We start from the raw sequence: 27503 nt of genomic DNA, 5'->3' as shown, positions 1-27503 counted from the left end.
AATTCACTCCGGAAGGTAGACACAGAACCAACGTTAAAGTACTCAGAGAACTCAGTCCGCGGACTTTCCAGGTAACTCTTCCTATATTCCTAAATAACCACTCAGCTTGTGTGTGAAAAGTAGGGTTTCATGTACACTTTGATTCTATGCCAGCACCAATGGAAACAGACAAGACAGTGTATAGCGAGTTAGCAGTTATTTTACAGGTATCTAGGCAGATAGTCTGATGTGATTATCAGGTCTCCAAACAGTCATCAAAGTATTCATCATATATTCAACAAAATGTATTAACAATATGTGTTACTTCTTTACCTCTCAGAGCTGGGGGAATAGCAGTGATCAGTCAAATCAGACTAAGTCCTTTCTCTAGTGGGACTTACATTCTAGTCGAGTAAAGAACTTAATTAGGAAACACACTAAATTGCGTTAGGTTACTACAAAGAAAAATAGAGTAAGAAGCCAGAGGATGTTGATTAGCTTGAGAAGCCAGGGCGGACATATGAGTAGAAAAGCTACATTCAGTAAGTTGTGAGCCATGGGAAGATCTAGGAAAAGACTTTCCCAGTATAGGGTACAAAACGTAAATGTCCTGAAACTAGAACTAACTTCATATCTTCTCAGAACAACAAGATGAGGTCCGAGAGTAGGTTTGAGCAGGTTACGTACATAAGGAGTTTAGATTTTAGTCTGATTCTAAATCAGTGGGAATTCACTCTGGTGTTTTAAACAGGGAATTATAAAGAAAATAAAGAGGGAATTGAATGTAACATTTTTTCCTGTTTTAATTGTTAAGGTATAGTCTACCCACAAATTTACCCTCTCGAAAAGTGTATAGTTCTGCTTATTTTGACATACACAGATGATTGTGTCATTATCACCACAAGCAAGATACGCAGTAGTTCCACCACCCAAAAGGATGGACTCTTTCCCTTCTAACCTCCACCCCCACTAAATCTTTTTACTATTGTTTGGCCTTTTCAGAATATCCTATAAATGCAGTTATATGGTATGTAGCCTTCGAGTCTGACTTCTTTCACCTAGCATAATGCATTTGAGATTCATCCGTGTTGTTGAGCGCATCAGTGATTTGTTTTATTACTGAATTGTACACAGTTAAATACATGTACCACAATTTATCTGTTTTCCACTTTTTCCTGAGTTTTTTCCCCCATTTACAAAGTAATCTGCTGTAAAGATCCTCATACAGGTTTTTGTGTGAACACATGATTTCATTTCATTTAGGTAAATATAAAGAAGTAGGATTACTAGTGTTTACGACGAGTCTAAGTGCAAAGGTAGGAGTAGCTTCAGCATTTTGCATTCCCATGAGCAACGCCTGAGTTCCAGGTGTTTTGCATTTTCACCCACACAGGGTTTTGTCTTTTTTTTTTTTTGGTTGTTGCCTTTCAGAATTTGTTTTTAACATATCACTCTAGTTGGTGAATGGAAAATAACTATATCAGGCAAGGATGGAAGACAAAAAAAGCAGTGAGGAGGTTTATTGCGATAGTCAAGTTGATAGCTGACAGGGTTGTGAATGAAGATGGCCAGAGAGAGTAAGAAACACCAGTCTTGGGATGTTAGTTGAAGGTAGATGTGAAAAGACTTGCCAAGGATTAGACATTAGATGGGAGGAAAGAAGAGGAACTGGGGCAAGGAGAGAAATGGAATCCACAGATGAAGAATAGAGTTGGAAATCGAGAGTCTCCTTTGGACGTGCTGTGTTTGAGATGCCTCTTACCATGCATGTCAAAGTGTCAGGTAATTAGATGACTACAAAAGGAAGTTCAGAGCGGTGATCTGAGCCAGACATAGGAGTTGAAGACTTATATTTGGGCATTACTGGGTCTTTGTGATATTTAATACCATAGTATGGAATAAGATTGCCTAAAGAGGGTTTATAGGAAAGTGAACCCTGTGTCATTGAATTGAGGAAGAGAAGGAGTAATTGCCCCAGTAACTGGTAGGAAGTGGTCAATGACAAGAGAATTCCACTGTGAATTTTATCATCCAGTCCTTGCTTTCGGCCATTGTCAAGTATGTAGACAAAACGTTTACAAGTACAGATAGCATGAGCTTATGTAGTTCTCAAAAACAATCCTTAGATTTTGGTGGTGGGTGCTTGGCTGTCCTTCTTAGTCCCCCTCAAACAGTTGTTGAAGTTATTTTAAATATGAATGAAGAAATGGCTCAGTCACAGCATGAACGTAGGTCAATCTGAACTCCTGTAACTGAGCTCAAAAACTTTTTGGTAGGATGACTAAAAGGAAGACCTGAGTAAGGAGGTTGACATCTTGAACACCTGAATAAAGACTTCTTATTCATCCTCAATGTTTCCACGGCATAGAGAACATTGTAAAAGTAATGTAAATTGTAAAAATGGAAGTATGTGGAAGATACCAGCTTTGGTGTTAGGCGGGTTGGATTAAAACACCCTGTCTGCCCCTCTAGAATTTCAGTAGAGCACCAGGGTGATATTTTTATAAGACAAGTCAGATCATATCACTTTCCTATTCAGAATCCTTTGTCACTCCATATCCATAAAATAAAAAGTCCTTACAAGGTCTGGTAATAACCCTACCTAATTGGTGTGTTCCCATTACCTCTGATGTAACCTACTGTAAGTTTCCCCTTCTCTCACTTCCTTTCAGATACCACACGTGGACCAATTACAGAGCGAGCACAGTAGGCACATTACCACCTCAGATCCTTTGAAATGTTCTCCCTTCTCCCTGGAATGTTCTCCTCCAAGGCGTCCTCATGGCTCACGCCCTTCCCTCCTTTAGGTCTTTGCCCCAAGTTATCTTCTCAGTGAGCCTGTATAGCCTATGGGATTACAGCCTCCCTCTACCCACTTTCTCTGCCTGACTTCACATCAACTGACATACTAAATATATTTATAACTCAAATGTGTTTATGTGAATACATATGAAAGACATAAAATTTAAATACGTATATAATATAAATATATATATTTAAATTTAATGTCTTTCATTACCCCCTAATACATAAACTCCCTGATGGAATGAATTTCATTTTTCTTATTTACTGCAGTATCTCCAGGAACCAGAACAGAGTCTGGCACATAATAAGCATTCAATAAATATGCATTGGATGGAGGAATTAAATAATGTACATCAGTCACTACGCATAGTGTCTAGATTTAAGACTACTGCCAGTGGTAGTGTGGTATTTTTAATGTTACCATCATTAATAGTTTTTTTTTTCCATTAAATTCCCTAAATGTCAACTGGAATCAAATTCTGAGACATCGGTGTACATCTGTTTTATCCGTCTTTACCAAAAACTGAGTAGTTAGATTTTCAGCTTGGCTACCTTGGGGTCTAGGAAGTCTCTCTGACCCGGGAGTGGCTTGTGGGGCTGCGAGCCGCATCTTCAGTGCACCGTGAGCTATGTTTCACATACCTGCTTCTGAAGGGTATTTCTTTCTCTGTGCTATAAATGAGTTGGGCTTGCAGAACACACATGTCTTATACAAAGACAGCTAAAAACCCAGATGTGTTTCTAAGACAGTCACATTGGATCCCAGAAACAGGGGTGTTATGTCCCTGCCTATTGACCATTGGGCTTGGTCCCTTCTCCGGCCCCCAGTTTTTAAGAGGTTCTAACTCTCACACTTGAAGTGTTTCCCTCTCAAAGACTGTAGCGGATAGCCATGCTGCTTAACAAAACAAAAGCCTTGCCGTGAAAGAAAGATAATACTGTAATGGCGAAGGTTTACAGCGAGCTAGGCACCCTGCTAGGGTCTTCTGACTGATCACATCTCGTCACTCTCAAAATCCCTCTATGATGGGCTGGTAGTGTCTTTTAAAAATTTATTGGTTGAGGTCCTTACCACCAGTACCTTAGAATGTGACTGTATTCAGAGATGAGGTCCGTAAAGATGTGATTAATTTGAAGTGAATTCTTTAGGGTAGACCCTAATCCATTATGACTGATATTCTTATATGAAAAAACTGGGGCAGAGTCACTGGGAATACACACACACACACACACACACACACACACACACACACACACACACACGAAAGATCATAAGGGAACACAGAGAAGACAGCCAGCCATTCTACAAGCCAAAAAGAAAGGCCTTAGAAGAAAATAATCCTCCTGACATCTTGACTTGAACTTCTAGCTTCCAGAACTGTGAGAAAATAAATTTCCTTTGTTTAAACCATTTAGGCTGTGGTGCTCTGTTACAGCAGCCCTAGCAAACTAATACACCCTCCTTGAGATAAACGCTATTTTTAGCCCCCTTTTGAAGATGAAGAAACTGAGGCCAGAATGGTTAAGTGACTCCCCTCAGGACACTCAGCTCACAAGAGGTAAGGCCGTGATTTGCAACCAGCATGTCTGCAAGAGCTCCGATTAGGTAGGAAAGGCCCATTATTGGCACAAACTCAACCTTGAAGCAAGAAGAAGCAAGAAGCAGCAGCCGAGGAGTAGATTAGAAATCGTGTCTGACCAGATGAGATGATGGTGGAAACTTCTGGAAAGATTTTAGGAGAGGTTCAGAAGCAAAGATCCAATGAATCTCTGTTTTTGCTGGTTACATTCTACTTCTACTTGCAGTCACCTTCCTCTAAAGCCTGTTTTCTTACAAGAGCAAAAGGAAAGATTTGCTAGAGTATATTTGTTTCTGTGTTAGTTTCCTATTGCTTCTGTAATAAATTACCACAATTACCATAAAGCAACTCAAATTTATTATCTTACAATTCCAGAGGCCAGAAGTCAAAAACAGGTCTCCGTGGGCTAAAGTCAAGGTGTCAGCAGAGCTTATTCCTTCTGGAGGTCCTAGGGGAGAATCCATCTGTTTACTTTTCCCAGCACCTGGATGCCACCCCTTTCCTTGACTTCTAAAACCAGCAGCATAGCATCTTCAAATGTCTTTCTCACTCTCCTGCCTCCTCCTCCTACTTTTATGGCCTCTTGTGATTTCATTGGTCCCACTTGGATAATCCCGGATAATCTCCCTATCTCAGGGTCAGCTGATAATTTAACAGTTCACAGGTTCTAGAGATTAGGACATGGACATCTTTGGAGGGGTCTTTATTCTGCTGGCTAAAGCTTCTATCTAAAAGAAAAAGGCAATTTAGATATTAAAGTCACATCAGCATAAAAGATATACATAGATAGGGTGCATTCTGGAGCCCATGGGATGGGAACTGAAGCTGGCTGAGTAGAGTTCCAGGAAGGGTGGGGCATCAGGTCAGGCTCACAGAGGAGGAGATACAATCAGAAACGAGGAAGATGGCAGGACCTTGGGAGCTCCCTGTGACTGTCTCCCCCCAATCACACGCACTAAAGGCTGTATGTTTTCAGGGAAACTAAATTACGTCTGTCTCCAGGCATGATAATACTACCCAAAATAAGCCAATTAGTACATAGCATTTCTTTGGCCATGGTGATTGGTTTGGGGGGTGGCCACGTGGCTAAGATGGTTAAGTCAGAGTGGAAGCCAGGAGTTACGTTCAAAGGTTGGAGAAAAAGAAAAAAAAAATGACATTGACCAAGAAACATGAATCAGTCTCGGTAGTTGGCACTTCCCGGATAACTGTGAGGGAAGTCAGTCTTAGGATGGTGCTAACTATAGAAGGGAAAGTCTAGACAGGAAAAAATGAAGTAGGTCCTCATTGTTATTCTTGAAATGCTGAATCATACTCTTCCTGAAATTTACTCTTCTTGTAGATAATTTTAAAATATGAAAAATTCCATTTTCTTTGCTGTTTAAGCCAGTTTGAGTTGGAAACTGATGTATGTTCTTACACAAAACACTCAGTGAATACATCGCTTGGGAGATGGTGATGCCAGGAGCATTTAGATGTAGACAGTTATTCCCTGAGAATTCAGTTTTGTTCAAGTTCAGGTTTGAGGGTTTTTATCACATCACGTTAACAATACTTGGAAATCACCTCTACATTCTCCTGAAGTTGTATGTTTCACTTCTATGTAATCTCGTATATTTGATATTTTAAGCCTAACTATTAATAGGAAAATTGGGACCAATAGATGGTAACTTGTTTTTCAGAGTATTATACTCCAGTTATTCTCTTTACCATGGCCATATGATTTTTTTTCAGTTTCCCCTTACTTCTACATTGTTAATTAGGCCCTTTGGCAAAAACTGTTTCAACAATTCATTGCTTCTTTCTGCAAAGATTTATTGAACAGCTAGTACATGACTCTTGTGCCAGGCACTATTTATTTTATTGTGGGTTCAGGGAAAGTAAATCGGATAAGAGTCCTGCTTCTATGAAATTTGTGTTGTAGTAATGGTAAAGACATATAAATAGGTAAAAAAAAAAATAAGTGGAAGTAACTTTAAAATATAAGTGCTATGAAAAAAAATAACTTCTTAGTAACCTGTACAACAATAAAAATGTGCAACAGATCAACCCAAAACTGAGTAGCTTGCAGAGAATTTTTTTTTATCTAGGAGTGATCTGGGGTTCAGGTAGTTCAAAGTAGGTTCAGATAGATGGCTTGACTTCAGGCTGTAGGACTGGCATAGCTCTGTCTTGCAATGCCAGAAGTACAAGAAACCAAGTAAAAGTAAGGGAGATCTTTTAGGTCTTATATTTGGAACTGGCAAACTCTTACTCACACCCATATACAAAAAAACATATGGACAAGCCAAAGTCAAGGAGCAGAGAAAAACACTGCTTGAAGATGAAGCTTTGGAAAGGAAAAGGTGCAGGGAAGATAAATATTTGGGGCCAATAATTGGGTTTATCACACAAACTTACATGATGGAGATTGGAGTGAAAGGTGCTACTTTAACAATTTTTTTAAAAGATTTTATTTATTCATTTGACAAAGAAAGTGAATGAGAGAGAGAGGGCACAGGGAGAAGGCGAAGCAGGCTCCCTGCTGAGCATGGTGCCCAATACGGGGCTCAGTCCCAGGACTCCGGGATTGTGACCCGAGCCGAAGGCAGACACTTAACCCACTGAGCCACACAGGTGCCCCAAGGGTGCTACTTTAGATGGAGTATTTAGGTGAAGACATCTCTGAGGTGATACATGAATGATGAAGGTATAAGTGGAACCACATGAAGAAATAAGTGGAGAACATTTTTTTAGCAAATGACTATGAAATGGGAATAGTTCCGAGTTGCCAATGATGGTATTACTGATCAATCTGTCACTGACCCGCTACCTCAGGAGACAGCAGGTGAGCCCTGGCACTGCAGGGCCAACTGCTTTGAATAGAAAATCCCGTGGGGGCTGGACAAATCAGAAGCATAGCTCCTGGCTGGGTTTGCCAACATCGTTGCCCAAAAAACTCAGATAAATTCGTGGCAAGAGCAGCTAATAACTCGAGAGAGGTGGATTTGGGAAAGAGAAAGGGAGAGATTTGTTCCAGGTGTGGGCAGCTGGGGGAGGTGACAGGCTCAAGCCTTAACTACCAACCTCTCCACCAGCGAGAGGGATACCTACAGTGTTATAGGAAGAGGTTGGGGTGGAGTACGTGCAAGAGAGCAGGCAGGGAGCACATGATCATGGGTCGGGGTCAGTAAGTGTTCAGCCCATGGTCATGGGCAGAGAAGGGGACACATGGGATGTGGTCTTCTGGCATTCCATTGCTATCAAGGTTTTCTGGCCTGGTGGTTCGAATGCTCTTGTCATTGCAAAACATCTTCATCTATGCCTCAAGAAAGTACAATAAGAAATAAGAACAATGGCTTTCAGTTAGAGCATCAATTAAGGAGTCTTGTCTATTTCTCATTTTGATGCTTAACGTCTAATCTGAGCAAGTGGGTTCGATGACAATGGGAAGGTCAGAGTGGTTGAAGCATGGAAAGCAAGAAAGTGTTATTGAAGACATTAAAGGTGTAGGCAGAGCCCAATCATTGAGACCCTTGTCACATATTGTTGACCTGTATTCAAATTGTAATGGGACCCACTGGAGAATTTTAAGCAGAGGAAGATAATGGCGTGAATTATGTTTTTAGGATATCACTTTGGCTGCTGCATGGAAAGTTAGTCTTAGGGGCAAGAGGGGAAGCAGGGAGAAATATTAGCGATTATTGCAATGTTCTAGGTAAAGACAACAGGGTTTACACTGGGATGGTAGCAGTAGATGGGAAGAGAAGTGTACTGATGATACAGTGTGTTTTGTAGCCAGATCCAGTAAGCCTTGTTGTTAGTAGGACTGCAGCTGTTCATAGGAGTGATAAGAAGTGAAGGGAGAAAATGTCACTTGGAAACTGGTTGCCATTTATTTAGATAAGAAAGGGTTTTTGGGGTTTTTTTTACACATGAAATATTGTTCTAAACAGGAAATATTAATATAAGTTTGGTTTTATGTTTTGTTTTAACTTGAAGTAGAAGAAAGTGCTTATTACAGTTGGATTAGATTTTGGTTAAGTAGTAGAAATTTCAATGGCTTGTAGGCTTTATTTTTTAAATTTCCTATAAGAAAGGTCTTCCTTCAAAAATGCTACCTAGAACTCTAGGTGACAAGCAGATAAATAAGACAAATTAAAATTTGTTAGTATCAGCTCAGCCATGCACATGGATTTGGGTCTCTTGACTCTGTTTCACTCCAGTTGTCAAAGTAAATGTGTTGGTCGTCGATTTATCATGATACCGTACAGGTCAGGAATGTCAAGAGAGGCAGAACTGACATATTGCTGAGAGGCTGTCCATGAGGCCTGCAAAGGCAAACACAACCCATTTTGTAGGAGGCACTAAAGAAGCACTAAAAAGTTCAACTGTCCATCAGAATTCTATAAAGGGACAGCTACACCAGAGTAATATACGCTTGTTATTAGTACCACCAAAGTCAATGCCATTTTAATGGGCTAATTCTAGATAAAAGCACAAATGAGCCCCAGGCAGCAATGAGAAATTAACCATGAAAAGATGGGACAGGGTGTTTAAAAGGCATTATTTAAGATTCACCCTCTGTCCCAGGGGTTTAATGGTCCAAATTAAAAATTAAACACAAAGAAATGGATAGGAAAATATACTTAGAAAACTATTTAATGGTAAATAAGAAGCACAGAAATGTTGTAGTGATCAGCAAGAAGTTGCTAAACTGGTGCCTGCTGGTGACTTATCTGATTCCGGTAGCTCTTTCTTGTCTAAAATGATTGGTGTCTTTAAGCAACGAATGCTACCCATACCTTTCCACTGAAATTTATCAGAGTATTTGTCCCATGAAATGTACATTTATAAAGTTACGAAACTTTGGCATTCTGCAATTTTATTTTTTATGTAACAGTTATGTTCATACCTAAATGGCACCAAAATACTAACATATTTAAGAGAAACATCTTAAATAAAAATGTGTCTAATCTTGACAAACTCACTTCTCATGACATTCTAGATTATTTAGGGGGTAGTCATCTTGGCTATTCATATGGATGGTGGTTTTGTTTGGTAGATATTATGGGTAACTGAAAACTTGTGGCAATGAAAGTATTTGAGAAAAATAGAAGTAATAATGACTAATTTTTTGAAAGATTCTATTTATTTATTTTTGCCAGAGAGAAAGAGAGAGAGAGAGATTACAAGCAGGGGGAGAGCCAGAGGGAGAAGCAGACTCCCTGCTGAGCAGGGAGCCCAATGAGGGACTTGATCCCAGGACCCTGGGATCATGACCCCAACAGAAGGCAAATGCTTAACTGACTGAACCATCCAGGTGCCCAATAATGACTAACTTTTAAGTACCTCATTGAGTATAGTCCTGGGCTAAGCACTTGACATAAATTATCTCATATTATCCTCATAAAATTCCAGTTGAAGGGCTGAAAAGGAACAGCTCCAACCATTCACTGTGCAGCTAAATGTCATTCATTCACAGTGTTCAAGGAATTCAGAGAATTCTAGTTACCTTGAGCTCAAACTGAAAACACCTTAGATTCAGCTCTCACCGCTGATAAGTCATATAAATATTGATCCTCTTTCCTATATTTGTAGGTTTGTAAAAATGAACATGATCAAAATTTTTTGGAACTATCAAATATGTTGTAGTGAATTGGGGTCATCTGTAAATGTAAGACAAAAAGAAGAATGACTTGGGATTGACCCTTATTGTTTGTCAAAAGTCTGTTCTCCATGGACTCAGTCTCTGCTTCTGCACTTTCTGCCCCAGGTCAGCTCTTTTCTGCCCCACTGAGAATGGAGTAGGTAATTGGGGAAGTAAGATTGTTTCCTTCAGTCAAGTGGATCATTTGTCAGTCATTGGGACGCTGAAGAAATGGTGCCACACTGGTTTCCAGAGAACAGTTTCTTTAGTTAGGGACGCTGGCTCGTTTACCACCTTTCAGAGGCAGTGTGGATAAAAGTGAAATCAGAAGGTAGAGAATCCTTTCGTTATCCAAGTCTAGTGACTGAACATCCCTTGGGTTCTAAGGGATGCCCTGAGAAAGAAGACTTATCCTGTGAGACTTCCCAGGTCACATTCGCCAACACCCCTCTGTCACTTGACATAATTTTTAGTGAATGGAAAGATTCTCTGAATTAAAAATCTGAAGCTTCCATTGATCCTCAGGTCTCCTCCCCTCTCCTGCTGCCAGCCGTCTATGTTTTAAGAGTCTGTTACTCTCCTGTCCCTCTTGTTTTGTATTTCTGTGTGACTAACACAGTGTACCACACAGGCTGCATTCTCCAAGCATCCAGGCAGATGTTCAAGTTCTGTGAAGACTGGTGACTCTTGTGTATCCTTCACATTTGTCAGACAAATATTTAAAGCCATGAAATGAGGAACTCTATCATCTTTATCAGAAGAGAAAAAAAAACATGAGGCCCATTGAGTCATGCAAAGGGCAAAGCTCCGCGCAGATAGCCGTAACTCTCTCAGATGAATGTTTCCGACATCATTAGGTGATTCGCATTTGCCTGGGGACTTTGAAGGTCCAATGCCTTAATCTGGGGATCTTCTGTAGATCTGTCACAGGACGGGAGAGAGAAGGTTCGAAGTGTAGAGTCCTGTCCTCCTGCCTCCTCCAATGAACAGCAGATAAGGGCAAGTTTTTCTAATCATGAGAATATGGGATCTATTGGAGTTGTGAGAAAATGTGTGTTGACAATGAGGTTTTGTAGGATTTCACATCACTTGGCCTCACTCCTTGTGTTCTTAGCGTGGCCTACACATAAAACACACATGTGCTGTCGTTGTGAGCTGTGGAAGGCATCTTGTCGGGGCACCATACAGGCCACCAAGGGATGCAGAGGCACCCAGCACGTGCCAGACACTCGATGAGCATATTCCCATGGATCGATTGTTTAATCTTCATGCAAAGGTTATGAGGGAAGAACAGGAATCGCCAAGGGGAGATGAAGCAGAGCCTGGGGGAAAGCAAGTCACTTATTACAGCTGCAAAAGGAACATGGTTCGAATGAGAAGCCAGGAGGGCCTGATTCCAGAGTCCACCCACTTGCCCTACATTTTGCTTTTTCTCTAGTCATTAGTGCCTCAGAGAATTGCTCCTTGATCACACTTGTGATTCAAGAAAAATTCTTTTTTAAATTCTTGATTCAAGAACTTGATGGAAAAAAAAAAGATGGGAGGATGGAGGGAGGAGAAGGAGGAAGGAGAATAGGAAAGAAGGACAGAAGAAAAGAAAGAACTAGTATAACAAAATAAAAATTATAAAAAAAAAAAGAAAGAAAAGAAAGAAAGAACATAGGTTCTGCGGAATGGAAATCCGCTGCAGTGACTGTGTAGAGCAGCCCTCTGGACGCTGCGGGTCCGAGTGGTTCGGTTCTTATCGGATTCCACCCTGATGAACCGCTAAGGCACTCCTGGGACGTTCCCAAGCAGCTAATCTGGAAACCAGGAAGACAGGGTCATCTTGGGGACACAAGTACCTGTAGACCAGACGACTGTCAGCTCAGGGAACAGCACAGGTGGAGCCATGAGTTTGCATTAAATGCAGAGAAAGACACAATACCCATTCATTTTTGTGTTTACCCATGTTGTTTTATAGACACAGAAGATGGTCATCTAGAAAAGGAGTTCTCATGCTAGGGCCCACGGGTCATATTGGACCCAATCTGTTTTTGCGTGGTCCTCAAGCTTAAGAATGAATTTTGGATTTTCTTAACAAAGAAAATGTAACTGAAACCATGTGTGGCCCAACATGCCTGAAATACTTAAAACTAGCCCTTTTCAGGGAAAGTCTGCCAACCCCTGGAAGACTTGGCTGTGACTTCTGTTTTGCCATTGCCCAACTCAGCAGTGACCATTTCGTGGTGATGCTGCCAGCAGTGCCTTTGCTGCCACATTTCTTCCCTGGAGACAGGCAAGCTCAATACGCTTCACAGTGGGTTCAGTCTCTTGTCAAACCGGATTATGCTTCTGGAGGGGCTAGGCTTGGTCTCCTCGGGAGACAAGTGTAGGGATGTACAGAGGTGAGTTCTTCCCTAAGGGTGTGGTGTTTTCAGGCTGATAAGATACTCAAAAGATCTACTTCCACCCCCTTATCATAGTGGTGAGATAGCTAGTTGTGAGTCACACACAACACTTGGGGAAAAACCTAGACCGGGACCCAAGTTCTCTGGATGCTATAAAACAAGCATTTATCGAGCATCTGTATGTGCCAGAAATTATATCATGTGCTGAACATGAGATAGTGAAAAAAAGAGGAGGTAGATGGAAGCGAGGATTGAGTTTTGGAATAAGTCCAGTATTTGCATTAGATCTTCTGGGAAGAAGACACTGACACAGAGGTAGAAGTGCAAGAAGTTTATGGGGGTGTTGCTTGTGAAAGGGAAAAGGGGAGCACTGTGTTAGCTTCCAGAGTGAAATGTATATGTGATTCTTCGGAAACCGAAAAAGCAACAAGATTGAGCCAGGACTGCCTCAGACCGCGAGGCCATCTGGCTGAGTCTCAGCCAGCCTAAAGGAGAGCCCCCTGGTAAATATGACCCTTTGGAGGACCTGGTTACCCACTATACGTAGTCATGGCTGGAGCTCTCGGGGAAGAGCATGTCCTTCACTCAGCTTCTGTGGTGGATCCTGAGGGTGTTACAGATCTTAAAAAAAAAAGGCTAGCAGTGCCCCCCATGGGTGCATACTGAGTAAACTCATGGAAATGTGGAATGGAGGGAAGGGGAGAGGCGCCATGAAAAGCCTCATGGCCAAATCTCTTTCTCTCGCTGCTGCGTCAGTCCAAAATTAGTTATTCATTCTTTCATATATTTATCTTCTCCTGGTAGCCTTTTAAACATTTCCTAGGAAGGGGAACACATGAAGTTCTTAATACCTTAAAGTGAATGAATCATTCATATTAATTGTCTCCATTCTAAGAGAAAAAGGTATATTGTGAGTATTGGAGCCCTATTTCCTAGAATTAGAAGAGAAGTATGCTCATCTAAATCAAGTCCTTCCCCCATTTTATTGAGAAATTGAAAATAACACATATATACTTAAGATGGAGGAACATGGCAAGCCAGAGAGAAGGAAAAAAATCACAAATTTTAAACTTTACAAAGAACTGTTAGCACTCCTTTCAGTTTGATAGAATCAATAGTCTGTCAATTCATTAATTTATCTCCATTGCTATACTCGGGTCCAAGCCACCACGATTTCTCCCCCAACTTTTTGCATTAGCTTATGCACACAGCAACCAGAATGGTTCTCTTAAAATCTCAATCAGATCATGACATTTCTGTGTTCAAAAAGTTCCAACAGCTTTCATGTAACTCATGGTACAAGTCAAAGTCCTTAGCTGGCCTGAAGAGCCCTACACACTCCTGCCCCCATTACACGTCCCACTTGTCTGCCCCATTGTTCGCTCAGATACAGCCACATTGTGTCCTTGACTCTTCTAACGTGCTAGAAACCTCTGCACTAGCTATTCCCTCTCCTCAGAAGTCTCTTCTCATGGTATGTGAAGTTGGTTTTCCTTCTTAGTGTGAGGAAATTAAGACTTAGAGAAGTGTTACAGAAAGAGTACATAGCATAGTATTTATCCTTCACCCAGGTTCCCTTAATATTAATATCCTACATGACCATGATAGAATCATCAAAACTAAGAAATTATAATTGGTATAATACTGTAACTGAACTGCACACTTGATTGAGATTTCACAAGTTTGTCCACCAAGTCCCAACTTTCTGTTCCAGTGTCCAACCCACTTATCAGCTTGCATTTAGTCTCCATGTCTTAGTCTCCCCCAATCTGCAACAATTCCTTTGTTTTTTTGCGTCTTTCAAGACCTAGAGTTTTTGTTGTTATTGTTGTTGTTGTTTTGTTTTTTGAAAGAGAAAGGAGAGCATGCACATGTGTTGAGGGGGAGAGGCAGACAGAGAGAATCTTAAGCAGGCTCCATGCCCATCTTGGGGCCATCGGGGGGGGGGGGGGGGCTTGATCTCACAACCCTGAGATTATGACCTGAGCTGAAACCAAGAGTTGGACACACTTAACTGATTGAGCCACCAGGCACACTGAAGACCTTGAGATTGGGAAAGTACTGCCCCTTCATTTTGTAAAGTGCCCACCATTGGGCATACTAGGTATTTCATAAGAGGAACTTCACTATTTCACTTCCTTTACCTCTTTGCTCAAATAATATCTCAGTAAAGTCTTTTCTGAACTTTGTATTTAAAAATATAACTCAGTTTCCTCCAATGCCAGAGGCTTTCTTCTATAATTTCTTGCTTTACTTTCTTCAACTAAAGAAAATTAAATATTCTTTACTTCTTATTTACTTCTTTGTTTATGGTCAGTCTCCCTTTACTAGAATATTGCCCCCATGAAAGCAAAGACTTCTCTGTGGTTTGTTCGTTGCTCACTCCCTGGTTTCTAAAGAAGGCCTTCACACATGGAAGATGTTCAATAAAGCTTTGTTGAAAGAACTCGCTGTTCTCAGGAATCCAGGAAACAAAATGAGCGTACCTCAAAGTTGGAAATGGTATGCAACATGACATAATTCCAAGGTATTGGAACTATGTAGCCAAGAGACTGGACAAAGCTTCATGAGATGCCTCACACAGAGATGTCAGTTTTCTTTATCAGGGCAGTTGGAACTCTTATTTAAAATACATTTCTTGCTGAGCTATGAAAGCCCAAATTTGTAAGCTTGGATTTTTCTACTTTTTCCTGAAAAAAAAATTGGTAAAATTATGGAAATGAAAACCTCTTAGCCTTTATGACTACTGTAGTTTGCTCAGTAAAATGGATTTCAGATGCAGAAACATTTCACCCTCAAACGGGGCCTTTCAAAATCATTCCCTGACATTTTCACTCATGCAAGTGCAAATGCCTCCTGATTCATGGAGATTTGAAGCATGTTAAAAAAACCCAGGCTGTTCTCATTTATGCCGGGCTTGCTATTCCATCAGCAAATTATGCAAGACTATTTTTGCTCTTCTCCTTTTTCATCCCACTTTTAATCCTAAAAATAGTGTTAGAATTTCTACCCAAAGTGGGAAAAAAGGTAAAAGGAAGTAGACGAAACTTGAATCTGGGATTCAACAGGGGAGGTTCTGTGAGCTAGGAACCTCGGGAATTACCTAGAATTTCACTGCCTAGGGCCAAGAAGAAGAATGAGGTAAGTGAAAAGATGTTGGATTCTAACATGAGATATTCTGAAAATCATCTCCCCTCCCTGAGCGTAGATTTCTTTATCTCCAAAGTGAAGCATGACCCCAATTTACTAACTTTTTTATTCATTGAATAAATATTTATTGAGTCTTACCATGGCCAATCCCTGAGTGTATATACATGAAAGACACAGTTCTTCCCCTTAAGGATTTCACAGGTTAGGAATATAGGTACTCAGAAAAAAACAAAAATTGTATGGTAGCATGATAACATTTATAAAATGGGAATATGCAAGGAGCCTTAGGAGCACAGAGGTGGGGTGGCTGGGGACAACAGGTAAGGCTTTCTGAGTGAATGATGTTTGAGATGAGTCTTAAAAGATGACAAAGATTGGCTAAGTGAAGGGAACTAGGCTCAGAGAATGGAGGAAGATAGTAATTGGAGGGAACAGCAAAGTAACTTAATAAACATTTACTGTTACACACCATGTGCAAAGTACTGGACTAAAGGCTAGAAATAGGGGAGCCTGGGTGGCTCAGTCGTTAAGCGTCTGCCTTCGGCTCAGGGCGTGATCCCGGCGTTCTGGGATTGAGCCCCACATCAGGCTCCTCCGCTGGGAGCCTGCTTCTTCCTCTCCCACTCCCCCTGCTTGTGTTCCCTCTCTCACTGGCTGTCTCTATCTCTGTCAAATAAATAAAAACTCTTATAAATAAATAAATAAATAAATAAATAAATAAATAAATAAATGCATGCTAGAAATAGAACAGAAAAGTAAACAGACATATTATTTTCTTCCTTAAATTGGCATTCTAATTGGAAAGATTTCAAAATCATTCCAAGGCAATTGCGATAAGTAAGGGCCATGGAAAAAGGGTGAAGTCTTCCAAAAAATGATTATAAGAACCAGACTAGGTGGTCAGGAAAGGATTTTTTTTTTTTTTTTTTTACATTTTATTTAAGTCTTGAAGGATTTTAAAGTACATTAGTGAGAAACTAACTTGAATATGGGGATGGGGTCAAAGGGAGGGGAAATGTTTCAGGCATTGGTAATGACAAGACCTGATTGGCTTTTAAAGAAGATCACTCTTGTCACTCTGCAGAGAACAGATTGGTAACCAGTTAGAAGATAACCCACAACAGTCTAGGAGGCAGCGATGCCCCAGGGATCGATGAAGTCTATCAATGGTGGAGTGAGAGAGAAGTGTCTTGGATAACTTAGGAAGATGTGACACTGAGATGAGGAGGAGTAAACTGAGGGATTGCCAGCACGAAGATGATGAGATCAGTTGTCAGTGTATTGAGGATGAGGCATTTGTGAGATAGCCAAACTAAAACTTAAAAAAGAAGATATACATGCAAGCCTGACCTTTGAGGGGAAAAATAAAAGATCCAGAAGGAAATAGAAGCTTGAGTGGCATCAGGGTATAAATGATGGATGTTTCTCATGAGGAGATTATAGAATAAAAAGAACAGAGAGTGTAGGACCAAGGCTTGAACACTGCCAAAGTTTAAAGTTTAAAGGCAGATGAGCCCAAAAAGGAGTTAGAAAAAGAAGGAGGTATTATGAAACACTAAGGTAGTCTAATAAAGAAATCGTCATCGCTGGAGACAGAAAAGTGTCCACTGAATATAGCCGAGTGAATGTCATTGGTAACCTTCATGAGAGCCGTTTTCATGGTGTGTCTAGGGCAGATGGCATATTGAAATACACATGAAATAGTGTGATGAAATTGACTGGAAAAAAAGGGCAGGGGGAGAGAATGGAAGGCTATTAATTGAGATAATGTATGTAATAGCCTGTCTATATATTACTATTGTATTAACCCACTCTGTCCCTCATTCTCTTTGAACATGGAAGATTGTAATACATACACGTAATACGTACGCGTGTATTAGGTAGATAGATAAGTAAGTAGGTAGGTAGGTAGACAGATACATAGATAGATATCAACCAATTGGACCCTAACTTAAACTTAAAATGGCAGACAATGCTTTTAGATTTTTCATTCTTAGAGAAACTGGGTACATTTTTTCTCTATCTGCACTCTGCACTTACAGAGCACCAAATGAAAAGATTTGCACCCGTTTGCTTAGTAGCCTGGAGGGATGCTGACTGCTTTCTCTTGTATTTCCTCTATTTTTTTCTGTACCTGCAAGACCAAAACTAGAAGCTGTCTGCCAGCTGGTATTGTGGTGCTGCTGTGAATAGAATAAGGTCTGCTTAGACTAGAGTTTGTCAGGGGAACTTGGGCATACCATGACCCAAGGAACCAAGCTCGTTATGACTTAGCTGGAGTAACTACCTCAGGTCGATATTTTGGATTTCCAAGTGAGAGGCTTATTTTCAGAGTATGTCTTCTTTCACATTAACCCCAGATATTGCTAAATCAAAGCTCGTCAACTTTTGAAACTTACTTTTTTTTTGGGGGGGTCTGGTTTCTGATCCCTTTTTTTCATGCCTTCACTCTTTTTTAAAAATTAAGTGTCATTTAACTAACTTAACAGGTGCGAATCCAATATACAGTTTCTCAGTCATGGCAAATACAACCATGTAACCCGCACCAATATGGAGGCTTCCTCCCTTTCCTCAGTTCCTCCCTAGAGCGGCTTAATCTAGGACTCCTTACAAACAGAGCTATAAACTATATACAGCGTTTTATTAGAGCTCAGCATTATATTTTTGAGAATATAGTTATTCTGTGTATCAAAAGCTGAATAATTTTCCATTTTCTCAATATCTGATAACTTGTTTAATCATTTTCTTGCTGGTGAACATTTGTATTTTTTTTTTTTTCTAATTTGTGGCTTTTATCAAGAAAGCTACTATGGACACTCTTATTCCAGTTTATAGGAGGTTTTTATCTCTCTCAGGTAAAAGACCTGTCAGTGAAATTGAAGGGTCACTGGGAAGATGCATATTTAACTTTAAAAGAAACCGACAGTTTTCCAAAGTAGATATACCACTTCATACTTCCATCAGCGAAGTAGAAGAATTTTTATGTTCTATGCCTTTGTCAATATATAGAGGATTTTGTTGTGTCAGTCTTAGCAATTCTCTGTGTAAAGTATCTCATTGTGGTTTTAATTTGCAGTTAATTGATGACTAATGATCTTGAGCACTTTTCATGAGCTTATTTGTTATTTGTAATATTTATTCATAAAGAGTGTATTCAAGACTTTTCACCAAATTTTGAGTTATATGAACTGTATTTATATAATTGAGTTGTTAAAGTTCTCTGTCTGACCTGGATAGAAGTCCATTTTCAGAAATAAGTGTTGTGAATACTTTCTCTCAGTATGTGGCTTGCCTATTCATTGTATTTAATGATGTCTTTGATGAACAGAAATCACGGAAACCGGAAGATAATGGGAGACATTAAAGTGCTTAAATAAAAGAACTATCAGTACGGAATTCTGTGTCCAACAAAAACATTCTCCAGGAATTAAGGCAAAAGATAGATATATCCAGATGAAGAAAAATTAAGAGAAGTGTTGTCAACAGATTATTCGGTAAGAAACACTGAAGTAACATCTTCATGCTAAAGGAAAAAGATGAAATGGGAAACTTGGATTTTTACAAATATAGAAACAACAGGAATGGTACATATTTGAGAAATGAAAAAAGAGAAAAGAGAGCTTTACTCTTAAATACTTTAAAATACATGTGATTATTTAAAGCAAATATTATCATATTGTCTTCTGGAATTTTCAACATATGTCAGTGTAATAAACAGGACAAGTAGAGCAAAAATTTCACTGGTGAGAGGGATAAAGGAAACTGTGGATGCCAAAGTTATACATTGTATATGAATAATATGATATTAACTCTCAGTAGACTGTGAGAGTTTAAGTAGATGTATAGTAATCCATAGAGAAATTAGTAAAGAAAAGCAAAATTATATATAAATAAAAAGTCAGTGGATACTGCCAACAGCAGCAGAATATTCTTCGCAAGTACATATGAAATATTCTATACACACACACACACGCAGAAACATTGATGAAAGAAATTCAAGACTTAAATAAATGGAAAGACATACCCATATTCCTAGGTAGAATGAGTTAATATTGTTAAGATGTCAATACTATCAAAATGTTCTACAGATTAAGGCAGTCCCTATCAAAATTCCAATAGCTATTTTTACAGAAATATAAAAACTGACTTAAAATTCACCTAAAAAAATCCATGTGAAATTACAAGGGGTTTCAAGTAGCCAAAACAATTTGAGAAAGAATAGAGCAGGATGCACACTTCCAGATCTCAAAACTTAAAGCAAAGCAACAGCAATCAAACATGGTCCTGGCATAAGGATAGGCATAAAGATCAATGGAATATAATTGAGATTCCGGAAATAAACCTGTACACTTAGAGCCAATCAACTTTTAACAAGGATTCCATGACAATAGTAAGCATTTTCATTATACATAACGTGGTTTTTTAAAACCGTTTTTAGAACTCGCCATATTTTCTAATTCTGCTCATGTCATCATTGCCAATTTGTGAGTTACATGGCTTCGTGTATTCATTTACATTGACACATTTATTGTCATAAAGTTGTTGGTTATATTCCCCTGTTAATCTTTTAATGACTGGAAGATCTAAATGTCATCCTCTCATTTATTACTGATATGGTTAATTTGCATTTTCTTTCTCTTTGTTTCATCAGTCTAGCTAAAGGTTTATCAATCTTATTAGTCTTTTGAAAGAATCTACTTTATCGTTCTCATAATCTTTATTTTGTCATTTTTCTGTTTTATCGGCTTTGCGCTCATCCTTAAATTTTCCTTTCTTCTGTTAATTTTGTTCAATTTTCCTATCTTTTATTGTATTTTTAAGATGCACACATCAATCTTAATTTTATATCCTTTTTTTCTCTAGTAATAATTCCCGATTTAACTTAAACCCACAAATTCTGATACAGCATGCTTTTATTTTCATCTGTTATTTTATCTGCACTTTCAAGGAAATATTGCATTTCCTTCTTCACAGAGAATGAAATCCAGAGCAAGAGGGTTAAAGGACTAGCCCAAGACCCCTTAACTTGGAATTCACAGACCCAAGAGTTAAATCCGGGCCTTTCCATTATGTCACAGCGGCCTCTCCGCTGCGCAGAACCATTTCTTACCTCTGTCTGAGCCTGCCTTTCTGACAATGACTCACGTCTACTTACAGTCATCGTTCAGAGGACATACGTAGGCAGTGCCGTGGAGGCATCTGTGTTACCTGTTCTGTTTGAATTTGAAACTGTGGGTGTGTCTCTGGAGAGAAATCAGAAAGGGCTCTGGCTTTCCTTGAATTGTTCTCATTGAGATGCAGAACTTGTTCCATAGAATTCAGAAGGTGAGACTAGAGACACCACAACTGGTAATGTCACATCAGAGAGCACTAACATCTTAAATCAGAAGCAGAAAAAGGGAAAGGAGATGCTTTTGATCATAGCACATGTGCATAAATAAGAAAACGGTAAAGCCCTGTCAAAAATCTCAGTTTGGTATGTCCCTTTCCTACACGTACTTTTTAGAAGAGTGAATTTATTAATATCCTCCTGATTCTGTAAGGATTGATTTAACCCCCTATTTTAACTTTGAAACGCTACTCTAGTGGTTTTGCCAAGTTTTTTTTTTTTAAAGAAATATGTATTGAGATTTTTAGAGATTTTTAAAATCTTAGAGTAACATAACTTTCAACTGGTTAGAAAAGGCCATGTAGTGCTTCCCTTAGTTTACAAATGCAGAAATGTTTCCCATGAGAGAAGGAGAAATTTATCCCAAGCAATGATCTACCTATGGTTCCTGATGCCAGGTAGTATTTGTGTGTTTCTCTTTCCCTCTGCCTCGCCTCCCTCTGTGTGTGTGTGTGTGTGTGTGTGTGTGTGCGCGCCCATGTGTGTATTTGGTGAGATTACGGGTGCTTCTTATTGTCATCCTTTCAGTTATACTATTTCCTAATTTTTGACAATGAAAATACTTTTGTATTAGAAAATAAAGCTTGTTTTTTATTTATTTATTTTTTAAAACTTGAGTCAGTAGGGGCTGAAGTCAGCAGCAGCAAACAGCCAGGGGGTGGTGGGAAGGGAAAGCTTGTCACTGCCCACACTGAGCTAGGCTGAAACTCTGGGAAGTGAGTTGAGAGCTGAAGATCAGCTCTGCGTCCCTTAGCCTGGACTCAAGGGGAGACCTAGGATCCCCAAAATCCTCCGTCAGAATCCAGATTACCCAGGAAGCCTCCATCATGTTCAGACAGAAGCACTTTGAAATCTGAGTCTTGCCTTCGCCACACGGCTTCTGGTGGGCTCTGATAACACAGTCGCGAACTTCAGACGTACCTCTCCGCCCCTGTGGGATAAGTCGTCAAGGAGAACCTATTTACACAATCATCTGCACATCTTTCCGTCTCACCGAAGCCTGACCTCAAGCAGTATTCTCCTTCTCTTATATCTACAGTGGACTGCTTGCTAAGAAAGGGTTGCCTTTTTCTTTTTTCCTTTAACCTAGAGCCAACAAGAAACCTTCTTATTGATGTTGCTGAAGGTACATGAAACAAGGGCTTCATTTTCTTTGTGTGAAATATTTTGAAAGTTTACTCAGAAAGAGAAAACTATAAGATAGTGCCAACCCTGAAAGAAGCAGATTAACTGATAATTATTAAAGTATTTCAGGTCAGTTCAGTGTGACAAACGCACAATGGAGGGCCTACTGTATAATACAAGCACTGCCTTATATGGCGAACAGAGAAACAAGAATCTATTTTTGTTCTAAAAATTCGAACCCCATCATACACCTGCACTCTTATGCTCTGGAGCTATGTGCTTACAGACACATCATCTGCAGGTTTCCAGCTGTTAGGATCAGCACACTGTTTGTGGAATGATGAGCAAGTACAATCATTCCACAGGCATGGCGTGATGTCACCACTGCTGATTACTAACGTCTCTCTGTAAAGGGCGGAGGGAGAGGACCGGGATGATGGCAGGTGAACGGAGGTGTGTATTTTACTGAGAACGAGAAGGAGCCACATAATTATGATTGCTTCGAGAATGAAGTGACCAACTACATTTCACCCAGAGCCTCTGAGATCCTCGGTTTGCTTCAACCTGAAGCACTAAACACACAGCTCTGCTAATTCATGTCCTAACGCTTTTCACCTAAGGGTCCTAAAACAAATTTACATGTGGATTTACTCAAATATGAATCCATACACATGAAACTACACCCACTTCCTTGCTAAAGGAAGACAATGTGTAGGACATGGAAATGCGAGGAAGGGAGAATTTTACAGTAAAAACACATGTATGAAAAAGAAATAATTTTATTTATAAATAACATTTATTAATAAATGAGTTAAAATGAGCAAAACAATATCACTATTATGGACAACTGATACAGTCTGGGGAATATCCTTCTAGATATCTCTCATAACATATATATTGTAGATTGTAGGTCATATATAAAAATTCATATGCATAATACATAAATATATATGAAAGAAAAGATTTTATGCAAGTGCATATACATTTTACATCTATGAGATTTTTGCCCACTTACTTTCTACTGCGAGTGATGCCATAATCAGTCATCAGTGATGGAATTTCTTTCTTCTTCAATTCTAGAAAGGATGTGTGTGAGCACAATTTGAAATCCCTTGAAGAGCACTCCTGAGGAGGACAAAATGGCTGGAAATCACTGAGGAAACACTGCCACAGAATTGGTAAGTGTTGTCTCTAATAAGGGACAGTTAATACAAATATATAGAATTTTTTTTGATAATTTTGAGAAGAGCAGCTTAAAGGGAGATCCCTTTGAGAAAAGAGTACCGTTATAGGCCTTCGTGGTGCTGGTCTGTGCAGGACCCCACATGGGAGATCAGCACTATGAGCCACTGTTTTCAGTCACTCCACCGCGAGGCAGTGTATTGTGGAGACCTCCCGCTGGGGAATGGAAGCCAAGCCCACCCATCCCTTCTCCATAAACCCCGATGTCTGCGTCACATGTGCTCCCAATTTTCTTGGATTATTTAGGGAGATTTAAGACCCTTTTAAAGGAGATTGTGAGTTTTCTGCAGTTAAGGTACGTGGGAACTTCAGCAGTGAATTGGGTAAAATATAAGAGGTGTGACTGTATTTGTTCCCCACGTTAGTGTGGCACCGTCTACGGATAGAAATGGCAGGAGTGACGCAGCCATAGAGCTGTCAACACAGGTATTGATCTGGATATTGCCAGGGCTGCTGCTGTGTTCGGCCCCACCTACCACCTTCATGCAGTGCTTGTGGCCCACAGTGGCACTGAGGAATGTCTAGAACTCACTCTAGTCATGATTTTGCAACTGGTTATTAGAGAAATGTTAGTATATATGGAAACATATTAGATGTAAAGGCTACAGAGTGCTGTCATCATAATTTACCTAATCAATTCTTTATTGACGTGTGTTGCAATCTACTATTTCCCTCCTCCAATAATGCTGTAATGAGTATCCTTTTACACATGTTGTGCATTTTCCACTGACGTCAGGTCCACACCTTGAAAAGGGATGGGTGGATAAAAAGCAATTCACATTTAAAAGTAACACATGTTTCTCCTCCCCTGCCTCGGATATTCAGTACCTCATGCTCCAATGAAAAAGCAGTATTCGGCTGATTTGTTGTTTGGTTTTGTTGTTAATATGGCCAAATTTCGCATGTCCCCTGAGTCAGGCCACTTATCTGTGTGTGTCCCTATGTGTGCAAATTGCGAGGGAGGGAGTCTGATGGCTGGTGCAGACGCTAGCAAATTGTTCACCAACATTTTAACTCCTGGGCACCTAGCGAGACACCACATTCCCCGTCTTTCCTTGCAGTTAATTTTGGTCCTAGGATTGAGTTCTGGACAGTGGAAGTGGAAGAAGTGCGTATCATGTCGAGGCCTGGCCCATAAAAATATCCCGCAAGAATCACCATTTTCTTTCTCTTTTCCGGTCTACCTGCTACATACAGAGTTACGTGAGACCTTGAAAGATTGCCTAAAGGTTAGCCTCCCTTCATCATCGATCTTTCCATCCCACCAACCAGCTTCAGACAGTGAAACCCTAATTTTTTATTGTATTGAGCCACTGGTTTGGTAATTGTTTGTTAGAGCATTTAGCCTATCGCGACTACTCCTCTTGCCGCTTCCCCAGGGTATGTTTTGATGCCTTCTTACACGTTGCAAGTAGCCACCCGTCTCACTTGCTTTCTTTTTAACAAGTGATTTATAACTAGGACGGATCAAAGCACATGAATTAGCCCGTGTACCGTTTCTGAACCATGAGGCCGATTTCTGTGCAAGGCAGACGGGAAGCTCAGAACCAAGTAGAAACACTAACGGAACGTTGGTGTATATCCTGTCCACGGCAAGAGTTGGTTTGTCCACAGATATGTAGACACGGTATTTGGTATTAGTGGCATCTTGCTTGTGACTTCCACAGGCTGCCCAAACAGAGGCGAGGCCTCCCTGGAGCCCAATTGGTCAGGAGAAGCGCTGGGAGTTTGTGGAAATCGCCTGTGCTGGAAGTCTGGAATCCAGTGAGCATACCGTATTTGCCTCTGTCAGGCTGTGATCGTGGGAAAGTGACTCTCCTCTCCTGTATAAAATGGGCCAGTTGAAATAGATCTAAGGTTGCTAACAGTATACATCCTGTTTATTAACTGGGATTGATCACAATTTCGTGAATCTCTGTTGAAAAGAATTCTGAGGCTACATCGGGACTTAGTAGAAAAGTGCCCGAGCAGGGCACTGAAGGTGGTCTGTGTGCCGTGTTTTGTCGTCTCTATGTACTGAGTCTGTGGAGCCTAAAGAGGGCACTCAGTGTTCAGTCCTCTCTTTCAATTTTATTTCATTGTCTCTCGTCCAGGGGGAAATAGCAGAAGGCTACAGGTTAATACTGGGAGGAAGACTAAGAGCTTTTAAGTTTGACAAACCGAGTTCAAATCCTTGCTCTGCAACTATCCTTGTTGGTGAGATTGGAGGAATTATTTCCTCTCCCTGTGCCTCACTCACCTCATGCTTACATGTCAAAAATGATATCTACCTCATAGGTTCTTAATGGCAATGAAAAGAAATACCGTATGTACAAGTTCAGCATAGACCCTGCCACACGGCAAACATTCCACGTGGCTGTAGTTCCTGTGGTTGTCCGTGGGAATGAGAATGTTAAGTTTGACGGCATGAGGAGACGGCAGGTGAGGTCTTCAGGACGTTCCCCACAAGCAAGGCTTGTGGATGGAGAATTGGGAAACTTGTCTTCTGGCCTTCGTGTTCAGACCTCAACTTTCAGACCCCGATGCTTCATTACGCGGTTTCATACTGAATGTATGTATTTGTATCCAACTGGAAGATAAGTTTTGCTGAACATTTTAATCATTTTCTACCCTGTGCTCTCCTCTTAAAGGTTTTCAAAATTGTGTAGGCTTCCAGTGACTACCCTAACACATGGCTATATCCATTCAGCTCCCTCTGAAAGAGACCAGGAGGGCTCTTGATGAAAGACAATACCCTAAACGTACAGAATGGAGGTCTCAGCTTTTGTTCCATCCCCAAATGAAGTCCGATAAAGGAGCAGCAGCTATCACTTTGGTACCTAGAGGGAAAACACACACATACACACCAGAAACATGCCTTACCCTAAAATTAAAAGTTCAATATCTTCTTTCATCTTTCAACATATTTTACTTTATTTTTCTTGGTTGGTTGGTTGGTTGGTTGGTTGGTTGGTTGGTTGGTTGGTTGGTTGGTTTTTTGGTTTTTTCTTTAGAGGGCAGAATCAAACCAGCTGTTAGTGGCCCATGGAAGGAAAAACTTTACTGCTTTGCGTGTTATGTTTTGCTAAAGCAATCAGTTCTCACGGCCAGGACATAAGAATTCCAAGTCTGTGATGCACACAGCTGCCAGGTGTCGACCTTGTACTGTGTGCTAGGTAATCAACCAAGTGATATGCCACAACAACCTTATGAGGAAGGTACTGTTATCATCTTATCTTATCAAAGACGAAAATGAGGCTTAGAGAAATTAAATTACTTCTTAATAGCACACAGCCAGTAAGGGGCAAGGCCTGTCTGTCCCTACATTCTGAGCATTTGACTATCGTGTATATTTCTCTTCCATCTTTTATATTTTTACTGCTGAATCCACATAAAATAGACATCAAGAGTAAGGGCTTATATTGGTGCTTATTGTGTGCTGTGCAACATTCTGTATCATTTACCCCATAGTTCCTTTTACTTCTACCACAACCCTCTGATTTATGTATGTCATTTGTTCCATTTTATAGATGAAGCCACTGAGACATGGGGAAATAAAATAACTTGTCCAAGATTGTATAGATGACTTAATAATATACCCAAGACCTGTACCAAGTCAGCGGAACTGCAAAGCCTATGTATTTAACCACACAGTGTACCACCTGGAGTAGAAATGCAGGGAGACTCCTTTGTTCCTCCTGTTTGAACCTACTTAACATACACACTGTCTAGTATTTTTCCATTCCCAGAGAGTATAGAGTATTTCAACACACTCTGTGTTTCAGTCTTATTAATAAAAAAGGAGTTTTTTTCTTCTCTCAGCAGATACACAATGGAGATACATCTTTTTTTGTGAGTTTATTCTAAACGCACAAAGACAGCAAACATTATTTATTTATCTCAGGAGAAATTTGGAACTCCAAGGCCTGATAAGCCTCCAAATACCCCTCAAGTGCAAATTTTGAAAGCTAAAACATTTTGCTATTTTTGACTGACTTTCCATTCCCAGGCTTCTTGCTTTTCACTCCCACTTGCCCTTGCTCTCAGCATTGGCCAACTCCATGATTTTTGTAGACTACTGATTCATTGTAATACACAATCGCATTTCCTCCTGTTGTATTCAGAGCAAAGTACGCACTCTCCAGTCTTGCTTCCATCTCTGTTTCCATTTGATTTTCACACCATCTACAGATTTGCTGACTCCATAATGTTTCTCATGCGGTAGGACACATTTG

The 27503-nt window shown here is 40.1% G+C and overlaps 1 long non-coding RNA gene across 1 annotated transcript; it reads left to right on the top strand.

Annotated features, from left to right (window-relative positions):
* LOC148110097 (uncharacterized) lies at nucleotides 1-25717 on the top strand. The gene is made up of 4 exons (XR_015724329.1): nucleotides 1-71; nucleotides 18862-19027; nucleotides 23128-23225; nucleotides 25567-25717. It is a non-coding gene; the product is annotated as an uncharacterized LOC148110097 (long non-coding RNA).
* Nucleotides 25718-27503: the final 1786 nt, after the last annotated feature.

Source organism: Ursus americanus, chromosome 5 (genome assembly GCF_024610735.1).
Source record: "Ursus americanus isolate L20-20 chromosome 5, mUrsAme1.1.p, whole genome shotgun sequence".
NCBI lineage: Eukaryota > Metazoa > Chordata > Mammalia > Carnivora > Ursidae > Ursus > Ursus americanus.
Note: the sequence above shows the minus strand (reverse complement) of the source record. Positions and strands in the feature narration are given on the sequence as shown.